This window comes from Anabrus simplex, chromosome 1, assembly GCF_040414725.1.
Source record: "Anabrus simplex isolate iqAnaSimp1 chromosome 1, ASM4041472v1, whole genome shotgun sequence".
Taxonomy (NCBI): Eukaryota; Metazoa; Arthropoda; class Insecta; order Orthoptera; family Tettigoniidae; genus Anabrus; species Anabrus simplex.
This window is the reverse complement of record NC_090265.1, coordinates 1,372,809,195-1,372,836,198: the sequence shown is the minus strand read 5'-3', so window position 1 is coordinate 1,372,836,198 and position 27,004 is coordinate 1,372,809,195. Positions and strand designations below refer to the sequence as shown.

The window sequence follows — 27,004 nt, the reverse complement described above, 5'->3', positions numbered from 1 at the left end:
GCCTTTCAGAGTTCAGTCTGCAAGCCTCTGTGAATTTACTAAATGTCGCTACAATCCTCCATTTGCAACTAGTGTTGTGGTCTCGTTTAGTTCTATACCTCTTATCTTTAAATCGTGAGAAATTCCAGGCTTTCGGCACAATCTGCCATTAAGACCAAGTCGTCAGCATAGGGCTACTGCTTACTACATTTCCACCTAACTGAATCCCTCCCTGCCATTCTATACCTTTCAGCAGACGATCCATGTAAACTACGAACAGCAAAGGTGAAAGATTACAACCTTGTCTAACCCCTGTAAGTACCCTGAACCAAGAACTCATTCTACCATCAATTCTCACTGAAGCCTAATTGTCAACATAAATGCCTTTGATTGATTTTAATAATCTACCTTTAATTCCATAGTCCCCCCAGTATGACGAACATCTTTTCCCTCGGTACCCTGTCATATGCTTTCTCTAGATCTAGGAAACGTAAATACAACTGCCTATTCCTCTCGTAGCATTTTTCAATTACCTGGCGCATACTTTAAAATCTGATCCTGACAGCCCCTCTGTGGTCTGAAACCACACTGGTTTTCATCCAGCTTCTTCCCAACCACTGATCGCACCCTCCCTTCCAAGATGCCAGCGAATACTTTGCCTGGTATACTAATCAATGAGATACCTCGATAGTTGTTGCAATCCTTCCTGTTCTTTTGCTTATACATAGATGCAATTACTGCTTTTCTTCTTCTTCTTCTTCTTCATGTGCCATGTCCTCGCAGAACGTTGGCGATCAGTAGCATGATCTGTTGTTTGTTCATAGCTGTTCTGAACAGAGTAAGCTTTGTCACCCCAAACCACTGGTTCAAATTGCCGAGCCATGATGTCCTACTTCTCCCCGGACCACGTTTTCCATTAATTTTCCCTTGGAGTATCACTTGCAGAAGGTGGTATTTAGAGTACCGCATCATATGACCAAAGTATTCTAGTTTCCTTCTCTTGATGGTAGTGAGAATTTCTGGTTCTTTGTTCATACGGTGCAAAACGTCTATATTGGTCATTTTAGCTGTCCAAGGTATCTTCAGCATCCTTCGGTACGTCCACATTTCAAATGCTTGCAATCTCTTGCACATAAAAAAACCAAACCAAACCCCATGGCACTACAGCCCTTGAAGGGCCTTGGCCTACCAAGCGACCGCTGCTCAGCCAGAAGGCCTGCAGATTATGAGGTGTCGTGTGGTCAGCACGACGAATCCTCTCGGTCGTTATTCTTGGCTTCCTAGACCGGGGCTGCTATCTCACCGTCAGATAGCTCCTCAATTCTAATCACGTGGGCTGAGTGGACCTCGAACCAGCCCTCAGGTCCAGGTAAAAACCCCTGACCTGGCCGGGAATCGAACCCGGGGCCTCCGGGTAAGAGGCAGGCACGCTACCCCTACACCACGGGGCCGGCATCTCTTGCACATGGTCTCAGTTAGTGTCCATGCCTCAACGCCGTACAACAGAATGCTGAAAACGTAGCACCGGAGTAGTCGTGTCCGTAGTGAAATGGAAAGGTCACGGCTTGTCAAAAGTTTCCTAAGTCTCTGAAAAGAAGTTCTGGCCTGCTCAATTCTGCTTTTGTCCAAGTGCAATTACTGCTTTTGTCCAATCTGAAGGTACCTTACCAACACTCCATGCTAATCTTACCACTACCGGGCGAGTTGGCCGCGCTGCTAGGGGCGCGCAGCTGTAAGCTTGTATCCGGGAAATAGTGGACTCGAATCCCACTGTCGGCAGCCCTGAAGATGGTTTTCCGTGGTTTCCCATTTTCACACCAGGCAAATGCTGGCTGGGACTGTGCCTTAATTAAGGCCACGGCCGCTTCCTTCCAACTCCTACCCCTTTTCTATCCGATCGTCGCTACAAGACCTATCTGTGTCGGTGCGACGTAAAGCCACTAGCAAAAAAATCTTACTACTCTACAAACCCATTTCATCCGTGCCATCCCACTATACTTCACCATTTCAGTTCTAATTTCATATATTCCTGCTGCTTTATGACAATGGAGTTTATTTACCATCCTTTCCACTTCCTCAAGCGTACTTTCAACAACATCATTTTCCTCCTCCCCATGAGCTTGGCTGTTTGCAACACCACCAGGAAGATTGCATTTTACGTTGAGAAGATGTTCAAAATATTCCCTCCACCACTCCTGTGATCCCCTGGGATCTATTATGAGTTCACCTGAATTACCCAAAAACTGTTCATTTCCTTTTTCCCTCTCTTCCTAAGGTTCTTTATTACCGTCCAGAAAGGTTTCCCTGCTGCTTGACCTAGCCTTTCCAGGTTATTACCAAAATCTTCCCATGACCTCCTATTCGATTGAACAACTATTTGTTTCGCTCTGTTTCTTTCATCAACATACAATTCCCTGTCTGCATCGGCACTTGTTTGGAAACATTTCTGATAAGCCTTCTTTTTACGTTTACAAGCTGCTCTCACTTCATCATTCCACCAAGATGATCGCGTTTTCCCATATTTACATAAAGTTGTTCCTAGGCATTCCCTTGCTGTTTCTACTACAGCATCCCTGTATGCCGCCCATTCTCTTGCTATATTCTGAACCTGCTTACTGTCTACTGTTCGAAACTTCTCACTAATCATATCCATGTACTTCTGTCTAATTTCCTCGTCCTGGAGTTGTTCTACCCTTATTCGTTTGCAGACAGATTTTACTTTATCTATCATAAACCTTGAGATACTTCGTTCACTACAGATCAGATAGTGGTCTGTATCATCGAAAAATCCCCGGAAAACTCCTACATTCCCAACAGGCTTCCTGAATTCGAAGTCGGTTAAGATATAGTCTATTATGGATCTGGTAACCCTAGCCTCCCATGTGTAGCGGTGAAATAGCCTTATGCTTGAAGAATGTATTCTTAACAGCTAAACCCATACTAGCACAGAAGTCGAGCAAACGCTTCCCATTCCCCACATTTACCAATCACCCTTTCGTATCCTTCAGTTCTATTTCCAACTCTCGCATTGAAATCGCCCATTAGCACTATCCTATCCTAGCTGTTGACTCTGACTACGATGTTACTCAATGCTTCATAAAACTTGTCAACTTCATCCTCATCTGCACCCTCACATGGTGAATACACCGAGACAATTCTCGTCCTAATTCCTCAACTGTCAAACCTACCCGCATCATTCGCTCATTTACGTGCCTAACAAAAACTGCCCTACGCCATACTCTGCCCTTCCCTTTCTTAACACCCGTCAAGTACACTTTATAATCTCCTATCTCTTCCCCGTTATCTCCCCTTACCCAAATATCACTTACTCTTAGCACATCCAGATGCATCCTCTTTGCTGACTCAGCCAGTTCTACTTCCTTCCTTCCTTCCTTCCTTCCATAAGCCCCATTAATAGGCTATTGATAGCTCCCCATCGAATTCCATTTCGTTCGCAAATTGTTTCCAAGGAGTCCCTCGCCTGTCAAATGGGAGTGAGACTCCGTTACTCCCATAGGTTCGAGGCTTGGTTAAAATGTTCTGAGCTCGGTAAATTCATGAAGCAGGATGCTACCTTACTTGCACGTATTCCAAGTGAGGATCTCTCCTCAAACGGGTTAGGGACTACGGTGGATTGTACAGTCCTAGCCGTCTGAGCACAAAGAGGGCCATGACTCAGAATATGTCCGAGATGCCCACTCCCATTCCATAGCAACTGGTATCCCGACTCTCAGGACCACTTACTAGGCCACTCAGCCGTTGCCCATGCTTCATGAACTAGGACGTGACTAGAGTAACCCACACCATGAACTATGCATAATATATTGAACATTAAGAAAAAAAGAGCCCATGCTTCTAGGTACAATATTTCAGAAGATATTAATTATTGATTGTTGCTGTTAAGAAAACTATAATTTGAGAAAAACGCAGTTACAACTTTCACTACTTTCCTTGACCTATCTTACCAATTGTACAAAGTTTTCATGGCATCGAGTGGCGAAGACTCGAACTGTTGTGTAACTTAGTTTGTTAAGACGACCCATTGGTAGCGCAGAAAGTCAAAACATACAAATGCAATTTTTACACCACCGACACTGTTGTTTACCTCTGCTGTAAAATTTATTTTGCCGACTTAGGGTCCCTTTCCGCACATCGGGTTTCTATGAAGATAAAAATGTAATTCAAGAGGACAAATTGGAACAAATATTCATTTATAGGAAGATTAGTTAGGGATTAGAATAATTTACCAATGAGTTCGATAACTGTTCAAATTTTTTGAAATTTCTAAAATAAGAAAAATGTAAACAGGTGATAGGGAACTGCCAACGGGGCGAATGTCCCAAATGCGGATCAGTGGCGATTGAAATGAAATTAAATGACAGGTGGAAAATGGTAAATAAAAATCTAAACAGCTTATGGGATTGTTTAAAGCAATTGTTGAGGAGTATCTAAAGAAGTAAGTACCTTTAAAATTCGTAAAGAATGATAAAGACCCGCTATATATTATATGAGAGAAATTTAAAAAAAAAGAGGTGCAGGTTAGAAAGAAATAGAGTTAGGCAAGGTTGTGGAAGTAAGGAGAGATTGAAGGAACTTAACTAGGAAATTAAGTTTAGCAAAACTTTCTGCTAAGGATAACATGATGACAAACATAACAGGCAGTCATATGAATGAAAGGTATGTATAGCTACTATAAGGGAGAAACAGGATCCAGGAAGGACATTCAAGGAATCACTAATGAACAAGGGGATTGTATATGTGAAGATTTACGGAAAGCAGAAGTATTTAGTCAGCAGTTTAATATAAGCATAATATTCAGGTAGAGGAAGTGACTAATACTAGCGAAGTATTGACATTTAATAACAAATATATTCACAACAGGATACAAAAATTGAAACAGAAAAGCAGCTGGAATTGATAATATTTCCGGGGATATACAATGGGTTAGGATGTAGTTTCATGTAGTATTTATTTGATGACTGTTTGCGTTAAGCAGTTATACCAAATGAGTGGAGAGTTGCTATAGTAGTCCCAGTATCATTTCTGGTTATATTAGACACGTTTGCGAAATTACTAACTGGTTTGATAGAGGGCAGTTTGCGCTTAGAAAACATTAGTCCAGTGAGGCTCGTGTTGTAGCAGATATTTTAGATTCAGGAGGTCAAATGGACTGGATCGCTATTGACCTAAACAAGGCTTTTGATAGGGTAAATCATGGGACAACTGACGAAAGTGAGAGCTATTGGACAAATCAAAAGACTGGTTGAATGGGTGGCTATATTTCTAGAAAACAGAACTCAGAAAATTACAGTAGGTGAAGCATTATGTAATCCTGTAACGATTAAGTGGGGGATCTCACAAGACAGTATTACTGACCTTTGTTTTCTGATGTATAGGAATTAATATGAGCAAAGAACTGTAATCTCATATAGGGTGACTGATAAAAGATCTCAACAATGTTGCGAGGTGGACAGCAGACAAGGGTAAAATGCTTAACGGGGTGAAGAGTAGGTTATCCTTTCAGAGGACAGTCCTCTCAATTTTAATTACTGTGTTGATGGAGTGGAAGTACCTCATGAGGATCACTGTAAGTATCAAGGTGTTATATAAGAAAAAACATCTTCATTAGTAAATAAAGGTTATAGGTCTCTTCGTGTGATTATGAAGGTATTTAGGATTTGTAGTAGGGATGTGAAGGAGAGGTCATATAAGTCTATGATAAGACACCTTTTTTAAAAATTTGTTTTACGTCATACCGACACAGATAGGTCTTATGGCGACGATGGGATAAGACCCCATTTAGTGTATGGTTCCAGTATATGGGATCCTCACCAGGATTACTTGATTTGCGAACTGGAAAAGATCCAAAGGAAAGCAGCGCGATTTATTCTGGGTGATTTCCGACAAAAGAGTAGTGTTACGAAAATGTTGCAAATTTTGGGCTGGGAAAACTTGGGAGTATGGAGATGAGCTGCTCGACTAAGCGGTATGTTTCGAGCTGTCGGCGGGAGTGGCATTAGTAGACAAACAGGATTGAATGGAGTTTCTTTAAAGTCGGAAAGATCATAAACTTGCAATTCACTTTGGGACAAATATCCGTTTATAGGAAGTGGAATTGGAGATGGGAACAATTTACCAAGGGAGATGCTCGATACATTTCCAAATTCTCTGAAATCATTTAAGAAAAGTCTAGGTAAGCAACTGATAAGGAATTTATCACTGTGGGTGACAGCCCTAAATGCAGATCAGTGATGGCTGATTCATTAATAAATAGCTATTATATTACAGACAAATACAGTGTATACATGGAAGGAAAAAATAAATAGAATGCATGCAGAAAGACCTATAGGAAAATATCCAGGAATACGATGAATTCGGAATCACCACATATACACAGAGTATCAGTATATGTGTACATAAAACAAGATGTATCTTTCTACAGTAGCAGAGTTACGAGCATTCGCTTGTTAGTTTGTTAAAAGTAATTTTGCTTTACGTCGCACAGACACAGATTGGTCTTACGACAACGATGGTATACGATGATGATGATGATGCTTGTTGTTTTAAGGGGTTTAACATCGAGGTCATCGGCCCCTAATGGTACGAAATGAAATAACAAAAAGTTCAAAAAATCCACTGACCAAAATAAATAAAAATGTCATGAAAAATGAATGGATGGACATGAACCCAAAAAATAACAAAAAACAAACAAGAAACAAACAAAAAAACAGTGGATCCGACTCAAAAACGGTCATAAATAATAGTATTACTGACCAAGGGACCACTTATAAAGCATAGTCCTGAATCGATTATGCTTGATGTCTGAAGGGGTCCAAAAACCAGGTCTACGGCCCCTCAGTATGGTACAAGTCGCGAGAAGTAGAATCATGATATTTCTCGAGCTGCGGTACTAATCAAAGGTAGCGTAAACTCACGGTGTTCCAAGCAGTAAGGTACTACTCACAAGTATTGTACGTCGTAAAGGTAACGCAGACCTATGGTGTTTCTCACACAATGGCGCCACTCATAGCCAACGCAAACCGATGAAGTTCCTCACCTAGGTGTACTAAGCACGGGTGCCGGCATTCCAGTGGTGTTCCTCACATAGTGGGTACTAATTACTGGCAACGCAGACCCACGGTGTCGCTCATATAGTGGTACAACTCACAGGCTACGCCCAGACGCGTGGTGTTGCACACACGGGCACGACTCACGGGTACTGGAAACCCACACTGAACCCCCCTCGAGTGCTACGAATCACAAAAATATGGAGTACCTAACAGAGTGGTACTACTCGCAAGTAAAAGCGACCGATGGTGGTCCGCGCGTGATGGTACTAATCAAAAGTAGTTTCATGGTACTAATCCAAGCATCCCTTGGTCGCCCTTTTTATTCGCCTCTCACGACAGGCAGGGGATACCGTGGGTGTATTATTCGTCAGCCTCCCCCACCCACAGGGGGTGTGTGTTTGGTCCGCGAGAGGTATTTTATTTCCCTCAAGTCCGCCGGCAAGCCGGTTAGGACCCCCCTATCCGCCACCTGGGACGCGCCACGTGGGAGTATCACCTCTCCCCCTGCTACGCCTGCGTAGCAGGTTCGTGGACGATGGTATACGGAAGGGCTAGGAGTGGGAAGGGAGCGGTCATGGCCTTGATTAAGGTACAACCCCAGCATTTACCTAGTATGAAAATGGGAAACCGCGGAAAACCATCTTCAGGGTTGCCGACAGTGGGGTTCGAACTCACTATCTCCCGCATGCAAGATCATAGCTGCGCGACCCTTACTGCACGGTCAACTCACTCAATCGCTTGTAAGAGAAACCTGAGAAAATGGTATAAGATATACGCAGTCGTCACCCGTACAGTCCGAACCTTGACCTTCTGGAATGCACTTCAGCTCTTAAGCCAAGGTCTTGACAGTCTGAGTAACAGAATCGGCTTATGCGAACCCTAAGGGCGCCTTTGGGACAAGTGGAATGTTCGGGTGTTTCTTTATTTCTATAGCCTCTAGAATTTTCCCTCCAAAATTTTATATCACAACTACTAAAATCTTGGTGAAGAAAATACATATGTATAAGGCAAGGTATAGTGTAGCTTCGTGGTCGATTTCAGCTGTCAGGGAGACTGATTACCTCGGATCAAATAGTGTTTTATAATTTTGATTTCAATAAACGAATAACTCTCTCCTCAGTTTCATGCGATCCTGAACTAGAGAATGGGTGAGAGAAGTATTCTATTCTAATTCTATTCCAGTACAAGCTTTGTAAGACAAAACCTCCGATGAGGGTGGGTGCGTCTGCCGTGTTAGTGTTAGTGTGGTGTAAGGCAGTGTCAAATGTACTAACATATGCAAGTTGCAGAAATGTTGGGAAAAGCACAAATCCCAGTCTCCGAACAAAGGGAATTAACCATTCAGGATTAAAATCCCAATACCAAGTCGGGAATCGATCCCAGGACACCGAGGCCCGACACGCTGACCATTCATTCACAAAGCGGACAATCGTTCTGATAAAGAATACTGGAACATATACGAAACGTCCGGCAAACTGTACATTCTGTACATAGAACGACGACACCGTCCAACCCGGACGAATAACGTAATAGTAATTTTGTGAAATTTAATGCAAGCGTAACAATGTTTTATCCATTCTCTGGGGTGCATTCGACTGTGTGAAAAAAAGAAATCTCTGAAGATGGCACCTTTCACTACAAAGTCACCTTTCTACTAACATGAGAGCATGACCTTTCAGTCAGCCTCTCACAGATCAGACATGGTTCCCAGCAACTGGAACGACTCGCTACCCACACGTCGAAGATTCACACAATACAACAGCACTTACTGTAATATGTCACTATGAGCGTGTGTACTTCAACACCTATATTTACTTACCCTCATTCATGCTGCCAACCAGTAAAGCAAACAAATCTTCTCAAATGACATATGCCGCAGGGGAATAATGCAAATCTTTCTCGTGTCAACAGATAATCTAAGAACAAAAACAGAGAGTTCGTCACTTTTTGCCAGACGAGAATAATAAACCGGTGATGCAATATTTAATGTACTGAGTAAACAATGCACTTTTACACCGCCGTTCCCCAGTCTTGAAGCCCACGCTGAATATGTAATCGTGATGTTTTAGGTGGGGCAGAACGGTTTCAGATTAAATTACAGTTCAGGCTATTAACTATAAAAACAGATACAAGGTTACCAAGATAGGAAAGAAACTTATCAGTGTTTTCAAAAGCATTACTCAGAAAAAAATCATTTTCGAAGCTAAGATGCTGAGATACAAGGTGAACACGTCATCATTCGTCAGACTGACAAGGTGATAAGCTAAGATTCAAGAATAATAATAATAATAATAATAATAATAATAATAATAATAATAATAATAATAATAATAATTTTGCGTCTCTCATAACTACTTTTACGGTTTTCGGAGACGCCGAGGTGCCAATATTTAGTCCCGCAGAAGTTCGTTTACGTGCCAGCAAATCTACCGACACGAGGCTGACGTATTTGAGCACCTTCAAATACCACCGGACTGAGCCAGGATCAAACCTGCCCAGTTGGGGCCAGAAGGCCAGCGCCTCAACCTTCCGAGCCACTCAGCCCAGCGATTCAAGAAGTAAGATAGATAGATAGATAAGATATCACGAACCTCTACTGGAATCAGAATGCACAAGTAAGGGTACATGATAAAGTGACCAAACAAATGGAAATCCGCTGAACTGTGAAACAAGGCTGTGTACTTTCCCCCGTTATTCATAACATTTACTCAGGAGAAAACTTCACAGAAGCCCTGACGAATTTGGCAGTGGGTCGAATCAATGGGCAGTACTTAAACAACATCCGGTACGTAGATGATACCGTTCAGCTGGCCACCAACCTGGAAGACGGGCAACTTTTAGTCGACCGAGTAAGTTTACGGCTTAGAATTGAATATTAAAGGGGCGAAGTTCATGCTGATAAGCCGCAAGGAAGTATGTTATCAGTAGACCTGGGATTTTAGGCTCTAAAAAAAATTGGTTTTAGGCGCCTAAAATAGGCTTTTAAAACAAGTAAATAGGCTTTTAAAAGAGAAAACAGCCACTTAAAATATGTTTTAAAAATGTGTGGATAGGCAGGAAATAGACTTTAAAATATTGCAATATACACTTAAACTGTAACGTGATACTTTTTTTTACTTTAACAAACGTGGTATCCCTATTCTTAACCGAAATAACTGCAAAATTAAGACAGAATAAAAAAGACATTTATCAAAAACAATATAAAAAAATCATGTGTCAAAAAAGTTATGGATTATATGATATATCATTATCAGTACTGATCTAAAACCTTAATACTAAAATCACTGTGCACAATTACAGCACTGTAGGCATCCAATAACGGTGTAAACGCGAATGGAGCATGTGTTTATTATTTGTGAGGAACATTCCTACAGTACCTTCATTCGTAGTTTGCTTTACAGTACATAACAATAATCTTCTCCAAATTTTCCACAGTCAGGCTATGTCTTTTGTCTGTTAAAATCATTCTGAAAGCAGAAAAAGAGCGCTCCACACTCACAGATGTTAGAGGGGCATAGGAAAATTTACCTACATTTTTCAATTCAATTTCACTTGGTAAGTCTACCTTTTCCCCATCCATTACCTGATGTACACTTTTCAGCACTGAATAACCTGGGTTTTTCTGCAGTACACTAGACCACTTGTCTCTTATTTTATCCCCTACCTTGCCCCTAGCACTTTGTATGTTATTCTCAGCTTCCTTAATTACAGAAAATTGCTGTTTGAGGCTGTTTCATTTTTCTTCCATTTTTGTAATGGTGACTGGAAGAAATGAAAAATTTACCTGAATATATGCAATGTCTCTCTGAACACTGGAACTATCATTTAACAGCTCTTTGACAGACGATACACATGCAGAGTTGTCCGTTAAAGGCAAATTGTCTATCACAGTCATGATTTCCTCAAGATGTTCTGCATAATACAGGACAGCTTCCACCCAGGAACCCCAACGGTTGATGATTGGCTGTGGTGGAAGGGGAATAGAGGGGAGTTTCTCTTGAAAGATGGCTATTCTTGATGGAGCCTTACAGAACACTTTCTTCATTGTTGAAATGAGAGTATTTACTGCAGGAAACTTGGCCCTAACTGTTTCTGCGAGTCTATGCAAGGCGTGGGCCAAACAAGTAACATGAATTAAAGAAGGATATACAGTTTTGAGGAGAGGTGCAGTGGCAATCATGTAAGAATCAGAATCGGAGACAAGGAAAAGAACTTTAGAATCATCAACACTCCCAGGATACAACAATTGCAACCCCTATTGATGAAGTATGCAATGCTTTGACTATTGACTTTCTCAAGCTGTTTAGAGCAACGAAGGTGAGCAGTAGATGCCTAATTGGGTTCCAGTCTTCCTACTATAAAGTTAGCAATGTACCTACCCACAGGGTCGGTGGTTTCGTCCACACACAACCATATGCAAGACTCCCCAATACCCTCCCTGATTGACAAAATGACCTCTTGTAACAAATATCTAAGTAGTTTTTCTTTAATGTAGATGCTGATGGGATGTGCTGCTTGGTGTATTTCTGTAAAAAATCTCTGAAAACCGGATTCCAGGGGATATTTGCTGCAACTAGGGCTCTACACATATCAGCATAGAAACCATTATGGGTTGTAGGAGATATAGTTTGTGTGAGCAGAGTCTGCCTAATGTTACTTTTCATGGCTGCTTTCGCTTTGTGACTGGCAGTATCTGCATGCTGCTGAAGGTGGCAATTTTTCTCATGTGAAATCTAAAACACAATAAAGTGATGTCAATTAGAGACTAAGATGAGGCATAGAAAAAGTGAGCTATTGAATAAAATTTGTAATTTTGAACTATTTAAATTAAGCCATTATTACTCTAAAGTTAATTAAGAACAAGAACACTACAGTCCCCGAAGGGCCTTGACTTTCAATAACGGTTGCTGCCCAGCTCATGGCCTGCAGATATTGGGTGGCGTGTGGTCAGCACAATACATCCCTCAGCCGTATTGCCTTGCCTCCATGACCCCTGCCCACTGTAGCTTCTCAACTGTCCTCACGATGCTGGGTCAATACCGTTCCAGACCTCATAGATTTCTAATTTACTGCCGGTACTGGAAATCGAACCCACGTTGACTGGACTAGGTCTCTACAATTAATTAGAGGAGCCAATATCAAAACCTTAGTTTTAGATTAATATGAAATTTAAGATATGTGCCACATACCTGTTTATTGCAGTACTGGCAGAAAATAATCCTGCCATCAAAAGTCATCCCTGGAAATTGTACAAGCCATTGTTGTATAAGCGCACTCTTAGATGATTTCGTTTCAGGCAGGATGAACTATATTCACTTAAACATATGTTCTTTCACTGGCGACTTGACACAGTATGTCCCTTCTTACTACCTGCTCCTTGTTCTTCCTAGATAATCTTCCCCCTCACCCCCTCACTCGACACAGAACGTCCTTTACTACCTGCTCGTTGTTCTTCTGAGCTAATCCTCCACCTCCACCCTTCACTCAGCATTCCTTTGGTGACAGTTGTCTTGGAAGAGCACATTTCTGTGAAAAACCCTCCCTCTGCTGTTCTGCTCGTTCCAGGATGTCCATTGTGTGATTGTAAAAATTACAGAAGTTGAATTTTATTTTAAATGTAGAAAATAGGTATTTTTAGGCACTAAAATAGTAAAATAGGCTCTAAAGGTCCTAATAGGCATTTTATGACACTATAAAACTCTATTAATATAAGGGATTTATCATGAAACGTCAACGTATTTTAAAAAAAATCATGTTATTTTGTAAGGGACCAAATAGGCATTTGCCTTAAAATCCCAGGTCTAGTTATCAGGCAAGCTGATGGTGAGGAACTCTAAAGAGTTGAGCACTTCATCTGGGAAGCCGACTCAGTACACACTGGGACCAAGCTGTTGAAATCAAATCCCGAAAGAAATTGCTACATCCAAAATGAGACCACTGCTGTGTCGTAGTTCTGACTCTCGCCAAGAAACTATACATCGGGAAACGCTGTAAGTATCCAGTGTACAGAGTCGAAGTCTGGGCTCAACCTGAAGCATCAGAGAGGAAACTGACTCATTTGAAATGTGGATGTACAGTAGATAGTATAATCTGGGTTGATCACGTGACTAACGCAGTAACACTACGATGAATCGGCAAGAAAAAAGAACTAATTGGAATATTTTGGTTACATAATGCGGAACAAAGAGCGATGCCGATGCTCCAGCTCATGGTCCAAGGGAAAAGATTTCGGAGAAGAGGCCCAGGACGTCGTCGCATTTCATAGCTCAAGAATAGTTCAGACTATCATCCCCCGAACACTCTTCAGAGGAGCTATCAACAAGAATAGGATCGCCATTATGGTTACCAACATCCGGATCGGATAAAGAAGAAGAAGAAGAAGAATGACATAAAGAGGTTGGAGGTGGTACCAGCGAGGCACAATAAACATCTAACAGCATAACTGGAAGTCTGCTCCAAATTCGATATAATAACTGTACTGGAATTAATATTTCGGTTGCATGTTGTTATTTATAAAAACTGCATGTATATATGTATGTTTAGTCCTCAGCACGAAGGCTGGTTGGATCCTCAACAGCGCCACCATTAGCCGCCATAGGTGGCCTAGGCATCGCTGAAGAGGCGTACAAGGGAAATGGGGAGTGAGGTAGTTTCCCGTTGCTTTCCTCACAAGAAACTGCATATTAAATGCAAAATGTAGTAGCCTACTTACAGACCTAAAAGTTGTCGCATACGCCAGCAGGAAGAGTAGGTATGTTATTTATTGTTCTCTCTCTCTGAACAGCAAAAAATGAACTATGAACTAATCAACCTCCAACATTTGATTCAAGAGAAAAAATGTAAGAGTCTCTAAAGGTATAGCTCAGTTAGAGGATTATATTTAACAGCTCAAGATATTACTGGTAAGTCGGGAGAGACACAGTTGAATTCCCAGCTAAGTCAAACTTGTTCGCATCAAAAAACATCCGTCATAGGTTTCTAAGAGACGATGGTTCCATCAAGTAAAGATGAGCCTGCCTGTCCACCTAATACTACGAAGAGCTGCTAAATACCACTCTGGGTGGCGGCGTCTAGTCAGAGATGCAATATTACGACAGCAAATAAATGAGACCACGTCGCTCAGCAATGAGTGGAATAATAATAATAATAATAATAATAATAATAATAATAATAATAATAATAATAATAATAATAATAATAATAATGTCCGCCTCTGTGGTGTAGTGGTTAGCGTGATTAGCTGCCACCCCCGGAGGCCCGGGTTCGATTCCCGGCTCTGCCACGAAATTTGAAAAGTGGTACGAGGGCTTGAACGGGGTCCACTCAGCCTCGGGAGGTCAACTGAGTAGAGGTGGGTTCGATTCCCACCTCAGCCACCCTGGAAGTGGTTTTCCGTGGTTTCCCACTTCTCCTCCAGGCGAATGCCGGGATGGTACCTAACTTAAGGCCACGGCCGCTTCCTTCCCTCTTCCTTGCCTATCCCTTCCAATCTTCCCATCCCTCCACAAGGCCCCTGTTTAGCATAGCAGGTGAGGCCGCCTGGGCGAGGTACTGGTCATTCTCCCCAGTTGTATCCCCCGACCAAGAGTCTGAAGCTCCAGGACACTGCCCTCGAGGCGGTAGAGGTGGGATCCCTCGCTGAGTCCGAGGGAAAAGCCGAACCTGGAGGGTAAACAGATGATGATGATGATGATAATAATAATAATAAATAAGAGGTTAAGAAGCTCAGACTGTATAACGTTGGTCTTCTGGGCCTAAGTTGGTGGGTTTGATCCCGGCTCAATTGCCCCAAATTGCCCTCTTGAATTACAACTTTATGTTCTTACTAGCTGATGTACCCGTGCTTTGCTACAGAATTCTACATTGTATACAGAATTCTAGGTTAGCTAGTGCACACGTTGTGAGCAAAACTGTTAAATTGCATAGCTATTAACGTTACCCTAGAAACTCGACGAGGAAGTTACCAAACGTCTTTTCCCATATGAAGACTGCATTAGGGAATTTTCACTGTAATGGTAGACCCGCTTGCCTACCATCAGTCACAATCAGTTTGGGGAGTTTTCATTATAATGGAAGACACTCAACTCTCCACCTGCCTTTTTACATCCTCAGAAAGACTGTCTTAGTGGTTTTCCCAACTGAAATGAACATAGGTCATTACAATGAAGTCAGTTGGAATGGCGCGATTAAAAGCAATGCTTTCATGTGAAATACTCGATCAAATGTAAAACCATTTTCTCATTTTCAACGAACGGTACTACGCTGCCGATCTAACAGTCCAAAGTTCCAGAACTGGAATAACCAAGCCGCAGACAGCCGTGATCCGTGAACACTCTTCGTCTTTTTTGGACTGGGGGGGGGGGTTCGAAGAGTGGAGAGTTCCAGGGCAAAAACTATGCCCTTTTACTAATCTGTTTCCTAGGAGTACCCGATGAGCCGGAAAATCACAATTCACCACACTGGCGGCGGAAAAATCTGACTTGGAGGCAAATTTCTCCTCGATTCACTACTAATATGGAATAAAATAAATGTAGAAATTAATAATAGTGAAGACGAAGAAGCTTTTCATAAGAAACGGCTCTTTTCAGGGTTGAATTTGGACTTATTTAGTGAATTGTAGTGCTATAATTCGGAACAGGCCTAAATTGTAATTCTAATAATAATAATAATAATAATAATAATAATAATAATAATAATAATAATAATAATAATAATAATAGTTATTTGTTTTACGTCCCACTAACTACTTTTTAAGGTCTTCGGAGACGCCGAGGTGCCGGAATTTAGTCCCGCAGGAGTTCTTTCACGTGCCAGTAAATCTACCGACACGGCGCTCAGTCAAAACAGCGCGTCAGAGTAGGGATCGAATAGCTGGAATGCTATGATGAACCAGTGTGTTACGTACCAGCAGTATCAGAAAATGTATGAACCAGAGGAATGGCATGCCAAAGAAGAAAGTTATCTAACTCCCAGCTATTTCCCGCCAATATTCAGTCAGGCTGTTATCCTCGGTACACAGCAGTAATCCCATCTATCGAAGTTGAGTGGCAGCATAAGAGACAAAGAAAGTCACAACAAACAATGGTCAATGTAATGTTATTGTTGATCAATGTTATGCACTTTCGATATTGTAGGCCTCCACATTTAGTTTTCTTCCGACTCTGAAATACCACACTTATCATAGTGCGTACGGTAAAACTTAATAAAACATAAGTGATTGTAAATTGAATTCTATATAACTTGAGTTATGTAGTATTTATCGATAGGACCACTAATGATAATATTTGAGAAATACATTTCAGGCTTTCCCCTAAACTACCATTTCACTCAGCGTGAATAAGATGATTTATAGCCTAGATTGTAGTGGCCCATCCCCCGACTTTACATACCGATTTTCATTAAATTCTCTTCAGTCGTTTTCTCGTGATGCGTGTACAGACAGACAGACAGACAGACAGACAGACAGACAGAAATTACAAAAGTAAAAAGTGCATTTCCTTGTTACTGTTGACATGACCGATACAGAAATACCATTATTTTCAAATTCTGAGCAATGTACAGACAAAACTACTTTATATATATAGATAACGATCTTTCCTACATTTAAAAGCTCCATTCAGCCTTATTCGTTTTCTAATATTATTCCACCTACTCTCTCCACTGACAGTTCGGAACAACCCTCTTAGACGAGCAACTTGTCTCCTTACTGGCTAGTCTTCCCAGCCCGAAGTTTGCAACACTTCCGTAACACTATTCCTTTGTCGGAAATCACCCAGAACAAATCGTGCTGATTTCCATTGAATCTCTTCTACTTCTCATATCAAGCAGTCCTGATGTGGGTCTCACACACCGGAACCATACTATAAATGGGGTCTTACCAGAGACGTATGCGCCATTTCCTTTACATCCTTACTACGACGTAGAAATATGAAGAGACTAGTATCCTTTATTTACAACCTCGTTAATGTGATTACTCAAATGAAGATCTTTCCTTACTTTGGTATTTACAGTGATTGCCGTTAGGTACTTTCACCCCATGAAATGAAATGGCGTACGGCTTTTGGTGTCGGGAGTGTCCGAGGACAAGTTCGGCTCGCCAGATGCAGGTCTTTTTATTTGACTCCCGTAGGCGACCTGCGCGTCGTGATGAGGATGAAATGATGATGAAGATGACACATACACCCAGCCCCCGTGCCAGCGAAATTAACCAATTATGGTTAAAATTCCCGCCCCTGTCGGAACTCGAACCCGGGACGCCTGTGACCAAAGGCAAGGACGCTAACCATTTAGCCATGGATCCGGAATTCTACCCCATCAACACGGTACTTAAAACTGAGAGGTTTTGTCCTCTTGGCGAACTTGCAACCTAAAAAATAACTTCACTGACAACCATTTCAGGGTTTTTCTCTCTGTGTGTAAGTATACTGTACGAACTCAAAAACATTAAAATGTGAAATCCAAGTACGCCATGATGGATACCTCATTCGTGTGTATGTATTGCAGGTGCAAATTTACAGTTTATTTGTATGTTTTTCACAAACATAAAAAATATATCCATTTACATATTACACAGTAAATGCTTACAAACTTTAAACAATGAAACTAATTTACATGCCTTACCGGCATTTTTCTGAAGATTCAGTTGCCTTTAGGAGTTTTGGCATGTATAACATACTTATACAAAGATACACATGTAAAATCCTTAAGATTGTATTGAACTATTAAGACGATTTTTCATTTTTTCTACTTTGAAATGGTTCTTATTGTCAATCCATTATGCTGAGATCAATGAAAATACTCTTTCCACATTTACATTGTGTCTTGGTATATGTATGCTGCAAGTTTTAATGACTCTGAACTACGTGACTTACGTGAATTTAAATACTTTGCCCATTTCTGACTACACGGTAACTCGTTACATTCAGGGTCATTGCTACTCACATTCAGGAATATCTGGAAAATCCAGAACTCCACCTACTGGTAAAGTAGCGCGTAATTTGCCCTCCGCGTAAAAGGATGTTTCCGTTCGACCACCCCCAGGTAGCGCTATCGGCAGCAAAAATCGTAGTTACCCGGCGCGTAATTTATCGGCCACTTCGAGGGCCCGATAAGACTTTACCTGCCAGGCAAGTTTTGAGAGTTGAACATTATTAGCTGTATTTCTGGAGACATACAACTTAAATTAGATTAGTATACTGAAAAAAGCATGATACTGTAACAGTGGCCGATATTGTATTGCAGGATCTTGAACATTAATGCTTCCCTTGTGTTCCAACGGTCACACCAGCCTCTCGCATCGGTAGCTTAGGGAACACATTTTATAAGTCAAGCTTTCGTAAAGAAACTTTAAAAGGATATAAAATCAAAATCTATTTGGAAACCATTTCAAATGGGCTTCAATTTTCTACTTTTTCAGTTTTCAGACACGAGGTATAACTTAATTGTATGTATCATAACTAATCAAGTGTTCTCGTAGCGTAATGGCTAACACGCTCACTTCGTAATACGGGGTATCCTGGTTCGAGTCTTTATTATGACGAATCTGTTTTTTATTTCCATTATTAGCGTTGTGTTAATCTGTTCTTTTGTTAATAATATATTTCATTGACATATTTAATCACAATATTATGTCTACTAGGAAATTGCTTTATATGTATGCTATTTATAGAAAGTGATGTTATGATTAATAGCACATAGGACTGTCGCCCAGGTAGCAGATTCCCTATTAGTTGTTTACATAGTCTTCTTGTAAATTATTTCGAAGATATTGGAAACTATTCCATTCCCGAATTCCTCTTCCTATGAATGGATATTTATCCCGATTAGTTCTTTACATTTACAGTACCTTCCAACTTTATCTTCATAAAGTTAAACATTAGAATGAAATGCTTTATCAATAAATGGAAGCATGTGGAACTAAACGAGGTCACAGAACTACTTCCAAATAGAGCATCGTGGAGATACTTAATCAATTCACAGAAGCCTGCAGATAGAATGCTCAAAGGCAATAAGTCCGTAAAGAAGATGAGTGTGTATATAGACCTACGTATTTGGAAGCGCGTAAAAGAGTTAAGAACAACGGCAGGGAACGAAAATACATTTTAAAATGTAAATTAGAAATACGATGAAACCTGCGTACCTTCTATTATGGAGCGAGCGACTTGACCAATCTACTACTACGAGAATCCTTTTCAAAAACGATGCCTTACATGACAGGTTATAACGGGCGTAAGAAAAATGTAATCTCAAGATTTTAATCCCAATTAGGCACTGATATTGAAGATCATAGATTAAAATCACGAAAGCTTGACATAAATAGTTGTCCATACCTCTTAAGACTCCCCTTATCAGGCTTTTGGTGATAATCAGCAAACGCAAGCCAAGACCGACTCCAATCCTCAGACCGTAATATTAAAAAACATGGCGGCCGACGTAGCCGGATTGCTGGTATTGGCTAACACGAAAATATCACGTTCATATTATACACTGACTGACAGAGCAAATGCAACACCAAGAAGGAGTGGTTCGAAAGGGATGAAAGTTAGGGAAAAAAACAGAGACGGCACGGACGAATAATTGATGTTTATTTCAAACCGATATGCAGGTTACACAACGCGCACGGCATCGACTCAGTAGGATGTAGGACCACCGCGAGCGGCGATGCACGCAGAAACACGTCGAGGTACAGAGTCAATAAGAGTGCGGATGGTGTCCTGAGGGATGGTTCTCCATTCTCTGTCAACCATTTGCCACAGTTGGTCGTCCGTACGAGCTGGGGCAGAGTTTGCAAACGGCGTCCAATGAGATCCCACACGTGTTCGATTGGTGAGAGATCCGGAGAGTACGCTGGCCACGGAAGCATCTGTACACCTCGTAGAGCCTGTTGGGAGATGCGAGCAGTGTGTGGGCGGGCATTATCCTGCTGAAACAGAGCATTGGGCAGCCCCTGAAGGTACGGGAATGCTACCGGCCGCAGCACATGCTGCACGTAGCGGTGGGCATTTAACGTGCCTTGAATACGCACTAGAGGTGACGTGGAATCATACGCAATAGCGCCCCAAACCATGATGCCGCGTTGTCTAGCGGTAGGGCGCTCCACAGTTACTGCCGGATTTGACCTTTCTCCACGCCGACGCCACATGCGTCTGCGGTGACTATCACTGACAGAACAGAAGCGTGACTCATCGGAGAACACGACGTTCCGCCATTCCCTCATCCAAGTCGCTCTAGCCCGGCACCATGCCAGGCGTGCACGTCTATGCTGTGGAGTCAATGGTAGTCTTCTGAGCGGACGCCGGGAGTGCAGGCCTCCTTCAACCAATCGACGGGAAATTGTTCTGGTCGATATTGGAACAGCCAGGGTGTCTTGCACATGCTGAAGAATGGCGGTTGACGTGGCGTGCGGGGCTGCCACCGCTTGGCGGCGGATGCGCCGATCCTCGCGTGCTGACGTCACTCGGGCTGCGCCACATGTCCCTGCGCCAACCATCTTCGCCACAGGCGCTGCACCGTGGACACATCCCTATGGGTATCGGCTGCGATTTGACGAAGCGACCAACCTGCCCTTCTCAGCCCGATCACCATACCCCTCGTAAAGTCGTCTGTCTGCTGGAAATGCCTCCGTTGACGGCGGCCTGGCATTCTTAGCTATACACGTGTCCTGTGGCACACGACAACACGTTCTACAATGACTGTCGGCTGAGAAATCACGGTACGAAGTGGGCCATTCGCCAACGCCGTGTCCCATTTATCGTTCGCTACGTGCGCAGCACAGCGGCGCATTTCACATCATGAGCATACCTCAGTGACGTCAGTCTACCCTGCAATTGGCATAAAGTTCTGACCACTCCTTCTTGGTGTTGCATTTGCTCTGTCAGTCAGTGTATAAACGACGGTAAATTAACATGATAAATGTAACATCATAGGGAAAGTCACTTTTATACGTATGAAAACGCCTCGCCAACAAGAATCACATATATTCTACTAGAAGAGAGACCAACAAACTGATTATTTAGACATTTCAATTCGTCAAATAACGCCTTTTTCTTAGATTTCACTTCGCTGGATAGATAAAAATACATTATAAAACCATTAAAATTATACTTCTAACGTCATTTTGAATGTTTCAAAACAAATTAAGGTACGAAATTCCTTCGCTCTCATGAGAACTGTGAAACAATTTGTTGCCTTAGTTTTGAAGTGGTGGAAATTTTTTTAAAATTCAGCACCCAACGAATAGGAAGTACACCCGAAATAATAATGTTACTGGCTTTACGTCCCACTAACTACATTTGTTACGGTTTTCGGAGACGTCGAAGTGCCGAAACTTAGTCCTGCAGTAGTTCTTTTACATGGCAGTAAATATACCGACACGAGACTGACATATTTGAGCACCTTCAAATACCACCGGACTGAGCCAGGATCGAATCTGTCAATTTGGGGTCAGAAGGCCAGCACCTTAACCGTCTAAGTCACTCAGCCCAAGTTCACCCGAAATGATTATGTCAACCCAATGAACGGCCCTGGTAATGTTGACATATGGCATAACAGCACTTCACACAATGTTAGTAGCCTTAGTAATGAAACGTTCAGACGCTAAAGATATAATAGGTTATTACCCATTAAAGAACATGAGTGCAAAAACTCTATTGACTAAACATTGATATTTAACCACATGCACGAGCTTCAGTTCAGCGCATTCTGCTTGATAACAGATAACCACAGCATGTTTCGGAAGGCGTTGGTAGTGTAAAACCCTACGTTACAAACCCAGCTAATCCCTCTAGGTCACTATTTCATATGTGTAACAGTATGCAGATTGCTCCAACTGTCACACTTATAAGTTTTGTTATATTCCAACATCCAGCCAAACATTTCCGCTGGCAAAGCACAGATTATTGTAAAATAAACTTGCATCTAAATCACTCAACAATTTGAAGCACATAGACACTGACGGAATAACACACTATCGATTATATTCTATCTAAATAAATATTTTTCGAGGAACACGAATAACTTGGAAGTAGAGAAATGGCTTCCCTAATCTCAGACTTATTCTCAAAATGATGTATGCACGCTACAGTTTTGTCATGGACTGCAAAATCACGATGTATATTCCTAATCCATTTATATCTTAATGTTCTATTCCGTAGGAAACTTACGAATAGTTGTATGAGAGGCATTGCCAGAGTTAGATTAAAACTTGGTCCACCTAGTGCACTCACGTTCTTTAATGGGTAAAAACACGGTCAAAGCAAGCCCATTCTCACATTACTGCGTATAATTACAGATCGTATATGTCCATTGACTCATATAAATACACTCGCACACTTATATACTTCAAAGAAACTAACATTTATCGTCAACTTTCATACAATTACACAGACTACATACGATAACAACAAACCAAAACAAACCCAGATTTCCAACAATTCCGGCTACTCGATTCGCCATCTTTGAACGATCGAGAGTAGCATTAAGGTCTGAGGATTGGAGTCGGTCTTGCGCAAGCACAGGGAAATAAGACAATCGAAATGAGTTTCATGCATATGACGATAGATATCACCACACTCGAAAGCGAGAAGTCGCTGAAAATCAGTCTAGCCAACTTAGTATATCGGTGTCTAGCTCCGGGTAGCTACCTGGCACTTGCGCGGAGGTGGTTGGACGCAAGCCAAAGTACCAGCCGATTTACACCTCCAGGTAGTTTACCTCCCGGGCAGCTGCCAGCCACTTTATCAGCAGATGGTAGAACCGGCCCTTACGTGAATTTAAATACTTTGCCCATTTCTGACTACACGGTAACCCGTTACATTCAGGGTCATTGCTACTCACATTCAGGAATTTCTGGAAAATCCAGAACTGATCAAAATATTTAGACTTCGCTTGCAAATACAGAATACATTTTTTCAACATCACAATCAACAATATCACTTTTCAGCGCGCTCCATTTGAAACAGGCTTCCTTCCAATCCCGGTTAACTCCTGTCGCTTGTCACGTTGTCAGCTGTCACATATTAACATAGCAGTGTTCTGACGAGGTACTACTGACAGAGAAGCATGGCAGTATATAGAGTGGTAAATAGAGTCTATTATCACAATACAAGGCATGCATGGAATAATCGCATGTCCATAATCACATTTCTATATATCGATACGATATCGATGATGCCATCGCGTAATGAAGAATACTTGTAAAAGCAGATTACCTCGAAATAAGTAGATCACTAAAAAATAGGATATTTCGGGTTCTTACATAATCCACCCGACCCGGAGGCCAGACAATGGTCTAAAACGGAGGACATGTCCGGACAAAAGAGGACGTCTGGTCACTCTAATTTAGGTTTCTTTTTCCTGATTTTATGCCTTTATACCTGCCTATTTTGCATTTTTTAGTACCTAATAATGATGATGTTATTAGGTGTTTCGTTATTTTGCAGCCATTTAGCACACACAACGAACTTTTCAATCATATCGGCCACAGTAGTGTTAACAGTAGTTTCTGTTTGTGATTAAGAACCAAATATCAGGAAATACTTCTGTTCTCAACAGAAATCAGGAATTTTCCATGAGACATTGAAAGATCAGGTTAAAAATAACTATGTAATTCGTTGACTTAATAGTCTCTGATAATGGATGTAGAACGTTCATATTTATAGAACCTCATGATGAACGCGGAGCATTTAGGTCCAGTCATTTGATAAAGGTGACCTCATTCCAGTGGTTTGCAAAATTACCTCATCAAAAACTTAATGCCCAAAATGATTTTACGCTCGACCTAAATCCATCTTCAACGCAAGTATATGTGCAACATTTCATCAACACGATTAACTTGACAGACAAATGTGAAGAACGTATCCTCGTCTTGTGGGATGCAGATGACAGCAACGCTCGGAAACCCATTATTTTCATTTCAAGAGATCAATCTTTACCGAGTAATTTCACAAAATAACTCTGCCATTTTGGGGGGAGGGGGGGAGGGAATTTCACAGTAATAATATTCAAGGTGAACCCTTTACGAGTCCAAAATATTAGGGACTGATTGAAGAATGGCCAGTATGTAACCGAACAACGTTATTGAGAGTTGCATTTCCACTTCATTAAGGTCATATACTGTAAAGCTATTTGCCAACAAATACAAGTGCTGGCTGACTGACTGATGAACCACCAAAACCTATAGCTCTATTTTGTATATTATATATATATATAATTCGCTGGGGCCATCAAGGACCACGTTAAGTCTTGTTGCATTTGACACTGAACTTGGCCTTCTTTAGAGCCCAAATTTCCCTCATTTTTTGTGCGTGGGCCTGATTACGCTCCTCTGTCCAAGGGGCACCGTGTCTTCTCTTCGGTTGCTCGTCTCGGTTTAGCCCGTTGGTCAATATTTTCTTGCGGAAGCGATCTCTGTTAAGGGCGTCTTCAGCTGAGATATGAAGCATTTGCAGGTCCTCTTTGGTATTTCTAAACCAGGGAATTGTACTTTTGGGGTTTGAATAAAAAAGTGAAAGATATCTTTAATTAGCTTTCTTCCGTCCATTCTTTTCAGATGACCGTAAAATCGTGCCCGTCTTTTTCTGATGTGTCGGTAATTTTCTCTATTTTGCTGTAGACTTCCTCGTTGGATCTCTTTTGATGGATTCCATTTCTGTATTTTGATCCCAAGATTCCTCTCACAATTTTGCGCTCTTTTTCTCCAGTTCTTCAAGGAGTCCTTTGTTGGCATTTAGAGACAGGGTTTCGGCTGCATATAGAACTACTGGCTTCAGAACTGTTTCATAGTGACGTATCTTGGTGTTTTGGGAAAGGCATTTTTTGTTGTAGATTGTGCAGGATGTTTGGTAGGCTATTTCCAGTTTGCGCACTCGCTCCTGAAGTGCTTCTTTGTCCAGTCCATTTTTTATGATGATCTCACCCAGGTATTTGAATTTGTCTACTCGGGTGATGTCCCCGTATTTTGTATGGAGTTTTGGTGGGGCCTCTTTGATGTTAGTCATTACTTCTGTTTTCTCAAACGATATCTGCAGACCAGTTTGTTAGGCAATTTCCTTTCACGTTTCAACTTGAGCTCTAGCGGTTTCTACGTCGCATTATGGTTTGGAATATTGGTTTAGAATAGATGTCTTTTTCTGGTGATGCCTTCATGATACTGCCAACACCCACCTATATATACAGTACAAGCATTTCAACGGTACAGTAATATATATACGTTTTTTATAGAGGTTACATTCATAGCCCAGCCTTCTGGGACGTAAGTGACTATGGGGAATATAAGCTAAGTGTTGTTATTAATATCAGTTTGTCCTCCTGACATAACTCCTCCTTTCTGTATTCTACTTTAACTTTGGTGGTTGCATTTTGAAATTAGTTTTGAGAATATCACTGTCAAAAGTTTGCCTTACTACAGAACAACACAAAGAGAAGAATGACAAAATCACCACGAGAATGGATTAGCGGTCAGTGTCTTGGCCTCGGGATCCCGGGTTCGAGTCCCGTCGGGGTTGTGGAATGTTAATGGTAAATTGGTTATTCCCTTGACTAGGGACTGAGTGTCTGTGCTGTTCCAAATATTCCCGCAACTTACACACAGCACTATCCTCCATTACAATACCAGGACAGGCACCACCCTCCCTCATTAGACGGTCTGCCGTATAAAGGCGGCATCCAGCTGCAATAACCACATTAAATTATTTATCGTGAGATTGTTCCATCATTATTACGAATGGTAGTGCTTTTCTTTTCTTGGCACTCCTTATTTGGTCACAACGACTATATAAAAAGAGTGAACAGATGAGAGTAATACTTAATCAACCTAAAATTTTACAAGGTCGTAATTACTGGATCCAAATCTGAGCTACCATAATTGGATTAAACAAGAAACATGGAATAGTGTAACTTGAACCAAGTGGATAAAATATTTGTTGGATACTTTTCTTCACTTGTGAGACGCCCCATGATAATATACTATAAATTAAGATAATGGTGCTGCAGGTATCACAACGGCATTCACAACGGAAATTACTGCGCCATTGAAAATTGATAGCCTAGTCTATATCGTTAGTATAAGCTATGCGGAATATATAGCTGCTTGCAAGGTCCAGCACAAGCGTACAATTTACCGAGTAGTTTGCAGCCTGATACATTCAAGAATAATATTTTGACGGACAACTTTCACACCTATCTACGGAAGTAGAATTTATAGACGACACGATATATAGACTAAGCAAGCACCAGAACACAATAGTAACCATTTTTCTTCACGACAACGTAATATACAGTAATGAAACTATTCATTTCATTTCATTCATTCATGGCAGTATTGTAAGTAAAACAGAATCAAGACTAATGCAGTAAGCTCGCAGTTCTAGGACGAAATTATCTTTACATCTTTACATCGGTCTGTTTCCAGTTTATAAGTTGGAAGTAACAGACATGAAGGTAGCGAGAATAATTGCTGGTATAAACATGTACGAACGATGACAAGAGGAGATAATGGTTAGGTTAATTCTTAATTCGACAGATTAAGCCGTGCGTATAAACCGGCTTCTGTGATCAGGTTCATAAGGGAAGGACAGACTATCTAGGAGAATAAGCTCAGCTATGGAGGGTAAGAGAAGTAGAGAGAGATCAAGGTGACGATGGTTAGAGTGTTTAATGATGATAAGAGTTATAGAGCTAAACAAGTCCGGCTCCTTGGCTGAATGGTCAGCATAGTGACCTTCGGTTTAGAGAACTCCGAGTTCGATTCCCGACCAAACCTTGGTTTGATTAATTCCTCCTGCTCCGGGACTGCATGTTTCTGTTCGTCTTAATACATACCTTTATTTACAAACCACCGAAAAACCACGCATTTGTAGTGAATACATTCCTCCACATAGAGTTGAGGTCAGAAAAGGCATCCGGCTGTAAAACTGAGATCAACCACATTAGTGTCAGCCTAGCGGAGATGGGAAAAA

The 27,004-nt window shown here is 41.4% G+C and overlaps 1 protein-coding gene across 4 annotated transcripts in view; it reads right to left on the bottom strand.

Annotated features, from left to right (window-relative positions):
* The window catches only part of PH4alphaEFB (prolyl 4-hydroxylase subunit alpha-1), a 361,076-nt gene that overhangs the window by 119,754 nt on the left and 214,318 nt on the right, over positions 1-27,004 (bottom strand). The window lies entirely within an intron of this gene.